This window comes from Tachypleus tridentatus, chromosome 11, assembly GCF_004210375.1.
Source record: "Tachypleus tridentatus isolate NWPU-2018 chromosome 11, ASM421037v1, whole genome shotgun sequence".
Lineage (NCBI taxonomy): Eukaryota > Metazoa > Arthropoda > Merostomata > Xiphosura > Limulidae > Tachypleus > Tachypleus tridentatus.
This window is the reverse complement of record NC_134835.1, coordinates 88,907,297-88,920,301: the sequence shown is the minus strand read 5'-3', so window position 1 is coordinate 88,920,301 and position 13,005 is coordinate 88,907,297.

Here is a 13,005-nt window from a genome sequence, read left to right as displayed (position 1 = left end):
CCTCCCTAAAATATACTTGTATTTCAAGAAAGGAGTTTTATTATTTGTCCAATATTATCACTTGAAAAAAAAGCAACGTAAATTTTACAAAAATTCATAGTTAATAATTTTGTTAAATTTAAATGTACTGAATTTTATTCATATACAATATTTGTCATAATGTTTATGTTAAATATGATTAAAAAATACATAACAAAAATGTATATGGAGTGCTTGAGTAATCTAGTGTTAAATTTTAGGTGATCAGATAAAATAAGTTAGATAGATGACTATCATAACAGTGCCTGAAGTTAACTTGTAATGATGGAACCAGTTTGATTTTTATTACGTTTAAAATACAAGGTATAGAGTCAGAATGACTGAATTTTAATTTTAAAAATAAAGGATATAATTTGAATAATTTGATTTTAATTATACACACATAGCCTTTGTGATAATTTAGTAACTCTTATAACGTTAATATAACATTTAAATGGTTTAGTTGTAAAGATTGTTTATTGTATCACAGATGTGCGAAAGTCCAATTTATATTTTTAGATAACTTATTTTTTACACTATAATTAAGATTTTGCACAATCTGAAAATGCTCTGAAACGGATTTTGAATCAGTTGTTGTTATTGTTGTGTATTGTGTAGGAAAGACTGCCCCGAATTTGAACGTTTTAAGTCAGTAAACTTGCTGCTGAATTTTAAATTAGATTCCCCAATTTCAACTCTAAATATTCGACTCTTATAACATCAAAACACTTGCATTCAACCACCAAGATACTCCACCTAAAACTTTTAAAACCTAAATCCGTTAGCAATCTTTCCATTTTAACATCAATAGTTTGAGTAACAACTGATTACTGTTCCTTTTTTAACCAGAACGACCTAATACCAGGAACAATGGTAACAAGTGAAGTACGAAATTCATATTAAATAGAGCACGCTCTTGTAACTGTCATCCAATTACGTATTTACGGCTAAAATTCTAAAATTAAATCTTAAATAACTGAATTTGAACAACAAAATATTTCAGCTCCTTAGAAAAGTAATTTTTTCATGACACATATCTTATTGCTTAGAGAATAACAAAAAATAGTTGAATTAAATAAGCAAAATACACATGACATTATAAAAGAATAATCACAAGAGAAATTTCGAAATTGTAAAAACTGAGCGTCGAATGTGAGAAGTAATAGAATAAAAACGGTAGGAAGTTAAGTTTGTTTTAACATTTGACTCAAACAACTAAAATTGTTTCGTTTATGAATGAAATGGATCCGGCTAGGTGTTAGCATGCGAGACAACGAAACGGAAAAAAAAGATTCAAGATTAAAGTCTCGAAATGACAATGAAGATATTCCACATATTCAGTTGAGAGTACGTTACGTAAGTGACACTTGCTATGTCGTATAAAGCATTATGTTGAAATTGAAAATAACATGTAGTCGACAAAAGAACGCTAACACAAAATCATCTAAAAACTCTAGAAACTATGATTAAATTTTAAGACTATTATTATCATTGCCGTATTTTTGGTAATAAATTGGTTAATAAATCGAATAAATAAATGGTTATTACATTGTCTTATATTGACAGAACTAGTAAATAAATAGAAACATTTAGCATCTCATTAGATGAGAATTAACTTAACTAAGACATTAAAGCAATTTTTTTATATTATATAGTATCACGCTGAGCTTACATTAATACCTCGTTTTTAGTATAAAACTTTAATCCTAAGTATAAAAGTAGATTAGTAGCGCTATATATTAAACCCTAACTTTTAACATTAAACAGTAATGCGTTATTATTAAATGTAAACAAATTTACTTCCAGAAACTTATAATAATTATTGTTATCATTAAACGAAGTCAAATTTTTCGTTATGATTTAAAAGTCATACAAATAAACTATGAATTTGTCTTGTTCTTGTATAGTTCAGGGGAGGAAAATAAAAACTAAACTCACTAAAAGGAGGTAGTAAGAGAAAATCCTTTGATACACAAATCGTTTTACACTATCTGTGAGCTTACTTTTTACGTTGGAATGTGTGTTGTTGTTTTTTTATAGCAAAGCCACATCGGGCTTTCTGCTGAGCCCACCGGGGGGAATCGATCCCCTGATTTTAGGATTGTAAATCTGTAGACTTACCGCTGTACTAGCGAGGAACATTCACTTTGGTTATCACACAGTAAAAATATTAAAGAAGCCTTGAAGGAAACAAAATTGATGGGGAATTTCACCATAAAGTTGAAAATCATAACTGTCTACCAGATCCTAACCAGCTTGTAACGATAATAATCCGGTTCAATATTCAGGGTGAGCAGAGCTCAGACAGTCCATTGTATAGCTTTGAACTTAAAAACAAAAAGGAAAAATTATTTAATTTTCTTACATACGTAATTTCTTTTATCTGTCTAAATGCTATGAATATGATTGGTTAATTTATCATATCTTACTGTCTAAAACCTTTTGTATATGATAACAATTTCAGGGAGTAATGGTATCAGCAACTTTTTTCACTGCCACGATCACGTATATTGATCACACTATAGAAACGCTCCTTTAATATCAGAAAATGTGACATTAACTACATGAGAGGTGGAAATTTTCAACCTTTCAACCATTCCTTTACAACCTTCTTCACGTTTATCAGCTGTAAGTTTCGAATATCAAATAAATTTTACCGTTTTCTCTTCTTTCTTTTTTGAACTTAAATGTAAAAATAAACATAGCACAGTGAGAGTTTTTTATAATAAAGATAAAAATAAACATAGCAAAGTGAGAGTTCTTTGTTATAAATGTAAAAATAAATATATCACAATGAGAGTTCTTTATTATAAATGTAAACATACCTACTGTTTGTTTGTTTGTTTTTTGGAATTTCGCGCAAAGTTACACGAGGACTATCTGCGCTAGCCGTCCATAATTTTGCACTGTAAGAATAGAGGGAAGGCAGCTTGTCGTCATCACCCACCACCAACTCTTGGGCTACTCTTTTACCAACGAATAGTGTGGAATGACCGTTACTATATAACGCTCCCACGGCCGAAAGGGCGAGCATGTTTGGTGCGACCTGGTTTCGAACCCGCGATCCTCAGATTACGAGTCGAACGCCTTAACCCACCTGGCCATACCAAAAGAATTGTAACTACACTTCAAAGTTTAACAATTACGTCAAGTTCCTTCAACATTTGAATCTCTATAAGCACTGAACAGCAAGATAACCCATTCACGACTTTATTAACCCGTTATGTTCTACATTTCGAATTGCTTTGATATTACAAAGGAACCAAAATATTGTTCCATGATTCGAATGTATCTACAATCTAGTACTCTGTACAAAAATCATGTTCTGAGGTACAGTTCTGCAGCAGTCATTCAATCATTTTCAAATTCATAACTAGCAAGATACTTGATTCATCTGACACAAATCTCTGTTAATTCTGGAATAACTGATATATTTCTTACAATGTACCAAAGAAAGGCTTTCCATAGCCCATACTTTAAGTTATTAGCAATAGTAATTATCGTGGTTATGCTTTACATTTTCTTGCTGACTAGATTTATTTATACATGCCCGTTACACCAAGCTACTAAAGATATATACTTGTACATGATCCACTATAAGAACAAATTGCATTGTCTTCTGTATTTCTCAGATTTCCATTGATTCTGCCAATACAACTTTTATTCGTTATCTTGTTACTCTTACATTTTAATTTTACACACCTATCTGTTGTGGGAAAGATTAAAAAAGATATTGACAAAGGATTACAAAATATCCATTCTGCTTGCTGATGATGTAAAAGCAATGCAAATTGTTCGAAAGAACTGAGAAATGTTCCGTTTGCAGTATCCTCCAATAAATAGTTCCAAGAACGACAGTCGCAAGGAACTAAAATATATTTTATTTTATCATTTCAACAACCATCCTTCTGTTGGGCCCAATATTTGCTTTAATATATTATTCCTGACATTGGCAGTTTTCGAATGGTATTTTCCATGTTTCATAACCTCTGAAAGAATAGATCCTATGATGTCTCCGACAATAGGCTGGATGGGTCCTGTTGTTTAGTGTGCTAATTAGCATAAAGCCATGTTTTAATAACGTAATTCCTATTTGGTCGGTTGTCTATGTTTTATGGCCATGTATATTCGAAATGACGAGTTCTAGTGTCTTTTTATAATCTTCGTTGTTTCTTAACAAATGCGCTTTTTTACCGTTTATGTCTTACTATGATTATTGTATTATTTTACTTTTCACTGAACGAAACGTCCAGCCATTACTCATTTTGTCCACGCGTATGAACTGAAATAATTATACTACGGTTTAGTTTAATGATTGTGCTATTCTGAGTCGCCAAGTTGTTTCTGGCTTATTTTGAATTGGTTTTTGTTATTGCTTTATAAATCACTTGCTAGCTTTTCCACACAAGCTGTAAATATAACAGTCCCCCCTCCCACATACCACACCACCATCACCAAATACATGTACCCGAATAAAAGGAGTTACTACTTACTTCGTGTGACGTAACTGTCTTGATTAAACGGCCTGTTATAACAGCTGCAGTATCTCATAAAGTTTCTCAGACTTTTTTACTATAAAAAAATCTCTTCTGCAAAATAAGTTTTAGTACCTGCTTATACGCACAGGTGAAGCTTTTCCTTTCAATGTGAAGCTTTTTCTCCTAATCTTCAATCTACCCTGAAGTAACTTAATTTTTAACATTCATTGAGTTATCTCTGTGTAATAAGGACTCCTTGTTTCTGGTATAGTTTATTAAAACGTACAAAACAGTGCTCGGAATTATGACTGTGGTACATACACATAAACCTTACAATATTATCTTTTACAAGTCAAAAAATGTATAATAATCTTTGTGTCTTCTAAAACCATAAAATAAAACAATTGTGCAAGATATTCTGGAATATGGCCATATAACACATATTGTTTCTGCAGGTATAGTGACGATAAACAAAAAGTAGCTCGTACACCTAAAGAGAATCAGGAGAATGCCTTGAATCAAGTTTCTAGCGTTGTCAGTCCGCAGACATACCGTTGTGAGGCTAGGGGGCGAGTAGAATGTTAAAGAATATTAGATGAAGTTCAAGAAAATTGCGATATACTGAGAGTTTAGATCAACAACAAAAAATGTCAAAATTATCATATCATTGGCCAGTTAATAAAATATTCAACAAAGTTTTGTATCACTAAACAAAATATATACGCGTAATTAATGTGACAACACATGTTAGACTATTGTGTTTTTGTTTCATACGGTTTTCCTATATTCTAAATTAATTACTGCAGAAAGACCATTTTCTGATGGATTAACTCATTAGACTTGTTTATCAAATTACAACCTCACAATGTGAGATGACAAGTGAGAAATAATACTGGAAACAATTAATAAAATAAGCATAAAAGTCAAATATTATTGGACTATTTGCTGTCTGTTAAATAAAAATAAACTGCAACAGAGTACATTATGTTACGAATTACAATTTATCTGGGACAATTTCAAGTAGCCTGAAATTGAGTTAAATTGTGATTTAAATTTAGAAGTTAATTAAATGTTGAGATGTTAAAAATTAATTATGTTTCCCATTAACACTGATACACACAACTTTCTTTCTTAACACAAATATATTTTAATATAGATCAATAATACAATTTATAATAACAGTTATTGCAAACAGTTATTACAAATAATGATTCATATACAAACGTTTTACAAACATACAAACAATACTGAGTCTTCTATCTGCTCTGGAACTGTGTATTTTATTGACTGTTCACGATGAGCAAATTAAGTTCTAGTTGATATTAGTATAGTTTACTTAATGGTTAGCTCGCTAGTTCTTCACTGATCACACGTGAGTTTTTTACCTCTGAAATTATCTAATGTTCTCGTAGCAATTCTAACGTCCAACGGTAATCCGCTGTAGTTAAACGGCTTATAATGTTTGAAATCTATAAACGTTCTTTGTCAAGTATCTGTAGTTTCTTAATCAATAAGCGTTAATCACAATTACAGCTTCCGAGGTTTATAGTGTACCATATGTAGCAAACAAACAATATATATATATATACACACTGTCTCTTGGCTCGTCGGTTTATAAACGTTAGGCAAGGTTCTCGAAATTTCATTTGACAACAATACTGGTAATCACTAGTATTTACATACACACATAGTACATTGTTAATTCTTACACTCTAGAATTTTCTGCAATTTTAGTGAAAAGGTAGAAATTTCGCAATACACATTTAACAGTATTAGTTACACGTGGTTCTAAACATATATTTAAGTAAAACAAATATCGATATTAAAATAAATATACAGTTGTGGTCATCCAACCAATCAGACAATGCATAGTGACTATGAAAATGCAGTCGTTCATGGTATTTCCAACTGTAGTATGGTGAATGCATTCATGGCTCTAAGAACACAAATGGCACATGAGAAACTGTAAAAATAAAGGTTGTGTCGTTTTGGTAAAGGCTACTCCATGTAAAACAATGAAGCGACGTTTTAATGTTTCCGTAGAAACAGTATCGAAACTTTGAAGAATCCACGTAAAATTAATGCTGTTTGTAATAGGCGCGACATAAATAGAATATCCAAATTCTTTAAAAGTATGTTAAGTAATTCAAGGTACGACAACCCATTAGAAATCTTAATAATGGCGTCAGTGTAACCTTGAGATCGGGAAGATCCGTATTAACGTTAAGCTGCCTCATTGGACGTTCAGCTAATCGGAAGTTGCTGCTTAGATCGATAACCAAACTGAAATGGCATCAGCCTCTGAATACTGTGTGAATAAAAGTGTTTTAACAGAAAGATACAAATTTAAAGCGTTTGACAACAATCGACAATAGCTTGTTCAATAGCAGAGAGATAAAATACAACACATATTGTGAAGCATGCTTGGAAACCAGTACAAGTATGGGCTGTATTTTAGCCATAAACATTGACATCTTGATTATTGAATTAATCTCATCCATCATTGTGTTCCTGCAGAAATAATTATGTGATGAAGATTTATTCTCAGCAAAACAAAGATCTCAAATATACAGTGAATGTAGCGAATCTGGAGATTAAAGAGACCTATAGAGTAAATATACATACGATTTGGCTTGCATAAAGTTCCAGTATTAATATTATGGGCTTATATAGAAAATGTTAGTGCACTACACTTACCGCTTTTTTTAATATTTTGTAATAATATAATTTAATAAGGATAAATCTAGCACTTAGTTCAATTATTGGTGTATGTTTCAAGTTAATCACAAAGCTACACAATGAGCTATATGTGCTCTGCCAACCACGGGTATCGCAATCCCGTTTTTAATGATATAAATAAGCAGACATACCTCTGTGTTGCTAGGAAACATTATAATATGTCAGAAGCTTCAACAACATCGATGTAGATCATCTGATGAACATTTTATTTTTATTTAAGCTTTCTTAGGCTCCACTATCTAAATTTCTTGAATGATGGAAGTACATCAGAGATTGAATAGAGAGGCATTTAGTATAAGAAAGTGAGTTTTTATCTGCATGCTTCTATTCATTGAGCTATCGCTTGCTATCTTTTTATATATGTAAGACAGATTTACATCTCTAGCGAGAAGGGTGAAGTGATTTGTAATTACATACAGTGGCAGACTTTAGCTAGCTTAATTACAACAGTACAGAGGTAGTTAACAGCAAATACGGAAATATGCATTAAAAGGTGTTTTTATTTTCTATGTACTTTCTTTTATATGTTATCATTAAAGATATAAATGCTTAATGATTTTTGTAATTCTAATCTAACCATCTATATCTTCTGTTTATATAATGTAATATAATTATAGTTTATTCTGCAGACTATAAACAATACATTTGTTACTAGTTTTTAACTTAATTTTGCACTTATAATTAATTATAATTAATATTTGAACTTCATTCTTATTAAGATAAGCAAATACAGGCACATGTTATTCATTGAACGTCTTAAATAGTGTTTTATATCTTCGGTTTTAAACTTATGAAGCTCAAGTCTGTAAAAGAATGTTATGTGTGCCTTTTTATCTACGTCTGTACAGTGAGATGTCAGCAAGGACAATAATAAAGTACATTACTCTTCCGGGAGTTGGTTATATGTGCTCTAAAGGTTTTTTTTTTTTTTAGATGGTGAGTTAGTTTCTTACGAGCTTTCGTGAAGATAATAGCAGTCAATATTTATGTATTTCTTCAGAGAACAAAGAACGAACTCAAGATAGGGTATATGCATACAGAACACACAATGTCATTAAAACGAAATATATATACGTTATATATATATATACATATTTATAACGTAATTTGTAGAGGGAGTGAGAGGTAATAGCTACTTTAGAAGAAATAAGAACGCAAGTGGTCACGAGTTTCAAAGTAATGCCCATAGAGACTGAACAGATGGCTTCCACTGCCGATATCTTATCAATCATCCTCTGTGGATCCATCTTCAACAGCCGCTGAACATACTCTTCCAACACAACCAGAACGTAGAGTTTATCATCACATTAATGGCGTTACTATTGAATCGGAGAAAATGTTGAATAAAAAAGTTTCTAGGAAACCATTTTGTCAACTTTTTCTCTCTCTCTCTCTATTAAAGGTTGCGAACTTTTCATCGCATTTATAATATTGCATTTCTACAAAGTCTACTAAGGAGAAATTTGCCCACATAGCTTTAAGATTTTTAAATTATCTTGAGAGAGAAAGTGGTTAGGAAACAGTTCATCTTTAAGTATCCTTCAAACATGTCAAATGTCGGTATACTTTAATAATACAGCTTCCAACACTCTTCCCTTTTTTTCTAATTTTCAATTTGACACATCACTTTGGGTGATTTCTAGTCCATACGATTTCTTATATAGAGAAATATTGTATCATACGTATTTCTATCTTTAATATATATTTTGTTTTCTTTTGCCCCCCGCTAGTACAGCGGTATGTCTCCGGATTTACAACGCTAAAATCAGGGGTTCGATTCCCCTCGGTGGGCTGAGCAGATAGCCCTATGTGGCTTTGCTATAAGAAAAACACACATTGTTTTCTTTTACTCTAGTGTTCTTCCCACCGGCCCGGCATGGCCAAGCGTGTCAAGGCATGCGACTCGTAATCTGAGGGTTGCGGGTTCGCATCCCCGTCACGCCAAACATGCTCGCCCTTTCAGCTGTGAGGGCGTTATAATGTTACGGTCAATCCCAGTATTCGTTGGTAAAAAGAGTAGCCCAAGAGTTGGCGGTGGGTGGTGATGACTAGCTGCCTTCCACTACTAAATTAGGGGCGACTAGCGCAGATAGCCCTCAAGTAGCTTTGCGCGAAATTCAACAACAAACAAACAAAGATCAAATGAAGGTGTTCCTCGTAACCACAAAAAATTTCCGTTAGTAAAACGCAAGATTTATCAGATCAAACAGAACTCAAAAAACATTTATGATATCAATTAGAAACCTCAACTGATGATCCGCATTTTCAGTTAGGAAATATTACAAAATCCTTCTCTTGAATATGGTCAAGAGATTTTGTGTTATTTGATTGGAACGAATGTCGCGCTGGGGAAATAACAGATTCCTAACTTTTAGACTGTAACAGCACAAAGCTGGTCGTAAAATTCGAAAATATATTTGTTTTGTTTTTTGCTTTACAACGGATTTACAACGTTACAATCAGGGGTTCGATTCCCCTCGCTGGGCTCATCGGGTAGTCCGATATGGCTTTGCTATAAGAAAAGCACACAAACACGTATTTAATTTATAATTTCCATTGATTAAGGTGATTTGTTTCACATAAAAACACTGAATTGATATTTTACTTCCATGATAAATTTTATGCACTTAACTCAAGGGTAGGTGATCCCACACTACATATTTACTTTAGATTAGTTTGGCTTGGTTTGAATTTCACACAAAGCTACACAAGGGCTATCTGCTTTAGCCGTCCCTAATTTAGCAGTGTAAGACAAAAGGGAAAGCAGGTAGTCATCACCACCCACCGCCAACCCTTGGGCTACTCTTTGATTGACCGTCACATTTACTTTAGGCTTGTTATACCAACACTCACTACACTTATGAGGTTTCACGTTACACATACCCTAGTGCCCATGTCAGTAAAAAACATAATAGGTATACAGTAATAGACTATGTTATTTGGACAAATGCATTTTGGTAATAATGGCTTCCTATTTGGAGAAATAAAGCATGACAAGGAGTGAAACACAGTAGCTTTTATATAGGTTAGATATATCTCTTCAAATTTCTTGTTATATATATATTTCTTAATAAACTTGTTGTTATTTATTTAAAAGATTCGAGATATTTTACTAGTTCAATATGAAAACTTTAAGTTGAAAAAGTATATTTTTATTTTCAGCTGCTTCCACTCTTAACGGTTCAGCACTAAGTCTTAAGTCTGCGTAGTTATAACGCTAAAAGTTGGAATACGATGTCCACGATGGTCAGACAACACGTAACTCGCTGTGTAGTTTTCCGCTTAACAAAATACAAAAAGCAGCAGCTTGAAAATCACCTTCAGCTCGTTTGATTGTGTAAAATTTCTAAAATTGACAATCAAAGGTAGTACGAATATAGAATAGAAAGTTTAATTTTCTTTTACAAAAACTTTATATACGAAACCACTGCGAAATTTCACGAACATAAATTTAGTATATTCTCTGCTCTACAATTCATAGGGAAGTTATAATGTTAAAAGCTCGCGTTGAGCGGCTGTCCTCCTTCTCGTCTATCACTTTCTAAATTAGAACAAATAAAGCCCCCATTATCGTTATGCAAAACTGAACGAATGAACAAACAAGCAATAATTTATAACTAAATATTTTATGAAACAAACAAATGAATAAAATATTCGAAAGTTTTCCCCACCCCCCAGAAAAAAACAACAACTAATGTTTTAGTGGATCAGTCCACAAAAGTAAACAAATAGTATTACGTTTTACCTCCCTTGAGATGTTATTTTCTGTAGCAGGTGCAATCAAAGAACCTAACCACTGTTTCATGGAATAGTTGCACTAAGTCGTACTTGGAACACAGCTTTGCGGCTGCCACATGAAGGATGTACACTTCTACATTCCAATGCCTGTTTCATTATTGGTCAGCTACCGAGAGAAGAATGCAATTTTTGCGATCTGGAAGAGATTCTTTCGATTTTTAAGGAGAGAAGACTCATGTCTGAAAGGACCAAGACTGATTAGTGAGATTTCTTCACATACTGCTCTTATTGCTGCTGGTTGTGTGTATTTGTCCAAATAAAGCTACTTATTTACCAAGGAAAGTTCGTTCTATAGTCGTTATATAACTATAGTTTGTTCTCTTGACGTGCTATCTTTGTTATTTCATCTGCTTCACAACGTATTAGTCCTTTTCCCCATACCGTAATACTTTGATCTTTATTTCTTCAGAAAATAACTTGATTTTTATTTCTAATTTCTTTCAATATACCTGTGACAAGTTGTTCAATCCATCTGGATACTAATGATTCTATCTAAGCCTTTTTTCTATGTAACATGGTTTAAGATGTAAAGTTCTTAAAAATCATATATGAATGTTTTTTACTTATTTTGAACATTGCTTTTTCGTTATTTGATCCTTCTGAATATTATATTTATAAACCTACAGTTTTGCAGAGGTCTATCTTTGTGTTACCACGATTCTAAAGTGACTGAGCAGGTACGGCCAACTTGACGTAGGGTACATTTGATAAAGAGAACCCGCACGTGTTTGTAGAATTGGCTTTGAGGATTTCTACCTTTTCTTCGTATAAGACGTAGATTCGGTTAATAAACTTAATGCATGGTGCTGATCTGTAGTAACATAAACATAATACCTTAATGTCACCGTTATATTTGGTAATCTTTACTGCATTACATGTTAACTGGTTACTCATATCTTAGCTACATAAAAAAATGTTTAGCTGGTAAATTAAAACAAACTTCAACTTTAAATTGTAAACAATATCTATAATAAAGCCCTAATTTTGGATTAAACCTGCAAATTTTTTTTTGTGAAATTTCATGTATCTGATATTGTCTATTTAATAGCATGAACAACTTGACCATGTGTCATGGTGTGTTAAATATGGAATTAAACAGGAATTCGGTGTTTAAACTTTTATAGAATATGTTTCAATAATGTACGCGTCTTGATAAAACACGACATATGATAATTTAAACATATTCAAATATTTTCCGATGATGAGAGCACTATCACTTTCTTAGTCCCCCAACGCTAAAACCAGTGGTTCGATTCCTTTCAGTAGACATAGCAAATACCCTGATGCATCTTTGCTATAAACACCACACACCTTTCGAATACCCTTTTTTTAAACGCTAGGTTTTCTCTATAGTGAACAGTACCAAATTAAAGAATCGAGAACTAGGCGTGGCTCAGTGTTAGCGTGCCCGAACTGTCAATCCGAGGATAGCCCTTGTGTAGAGCGCGATGATGTGAAACAAACTCACGAATCAAAATCTAATAACACTTTGAAAAAAAAACAGTGAAAGCTAGTGTTGACGTTTTATTTCATATTAGTACTAACGTTTTATATTTCACTATATTAGAAAAGTTCAAATCGATCGTTTTGACGTTGCGTAAAACTTGGTCAAGAGTTCTTTTTTTTTTCTGTAACTACAAATTATGTTTGTAAACTTTTCACGTGTTTACTTATTAGGAACTTATTAATTTTTTCTATTCTGATAGTTTACTATTCCAAATTATCAGTAACATTTTTTCAATTTATGTAATAAGACTCAGAACTTACAACTCTACAATTCGGGTTACGATACCCGCGGTGGGCAGAGCACAGATAGCCCATTGTATAGCCTTGTGTTTACTGCTGCCTCTTTACATCAAATTTATAAATATAAAACTATCTCACATACGGTAAAATACAAACATCAAATAATTAGTTTTCGGTTATACCAGAGTGGCTAGATGAAAAACAATCTTCACCCCCAGACAATATG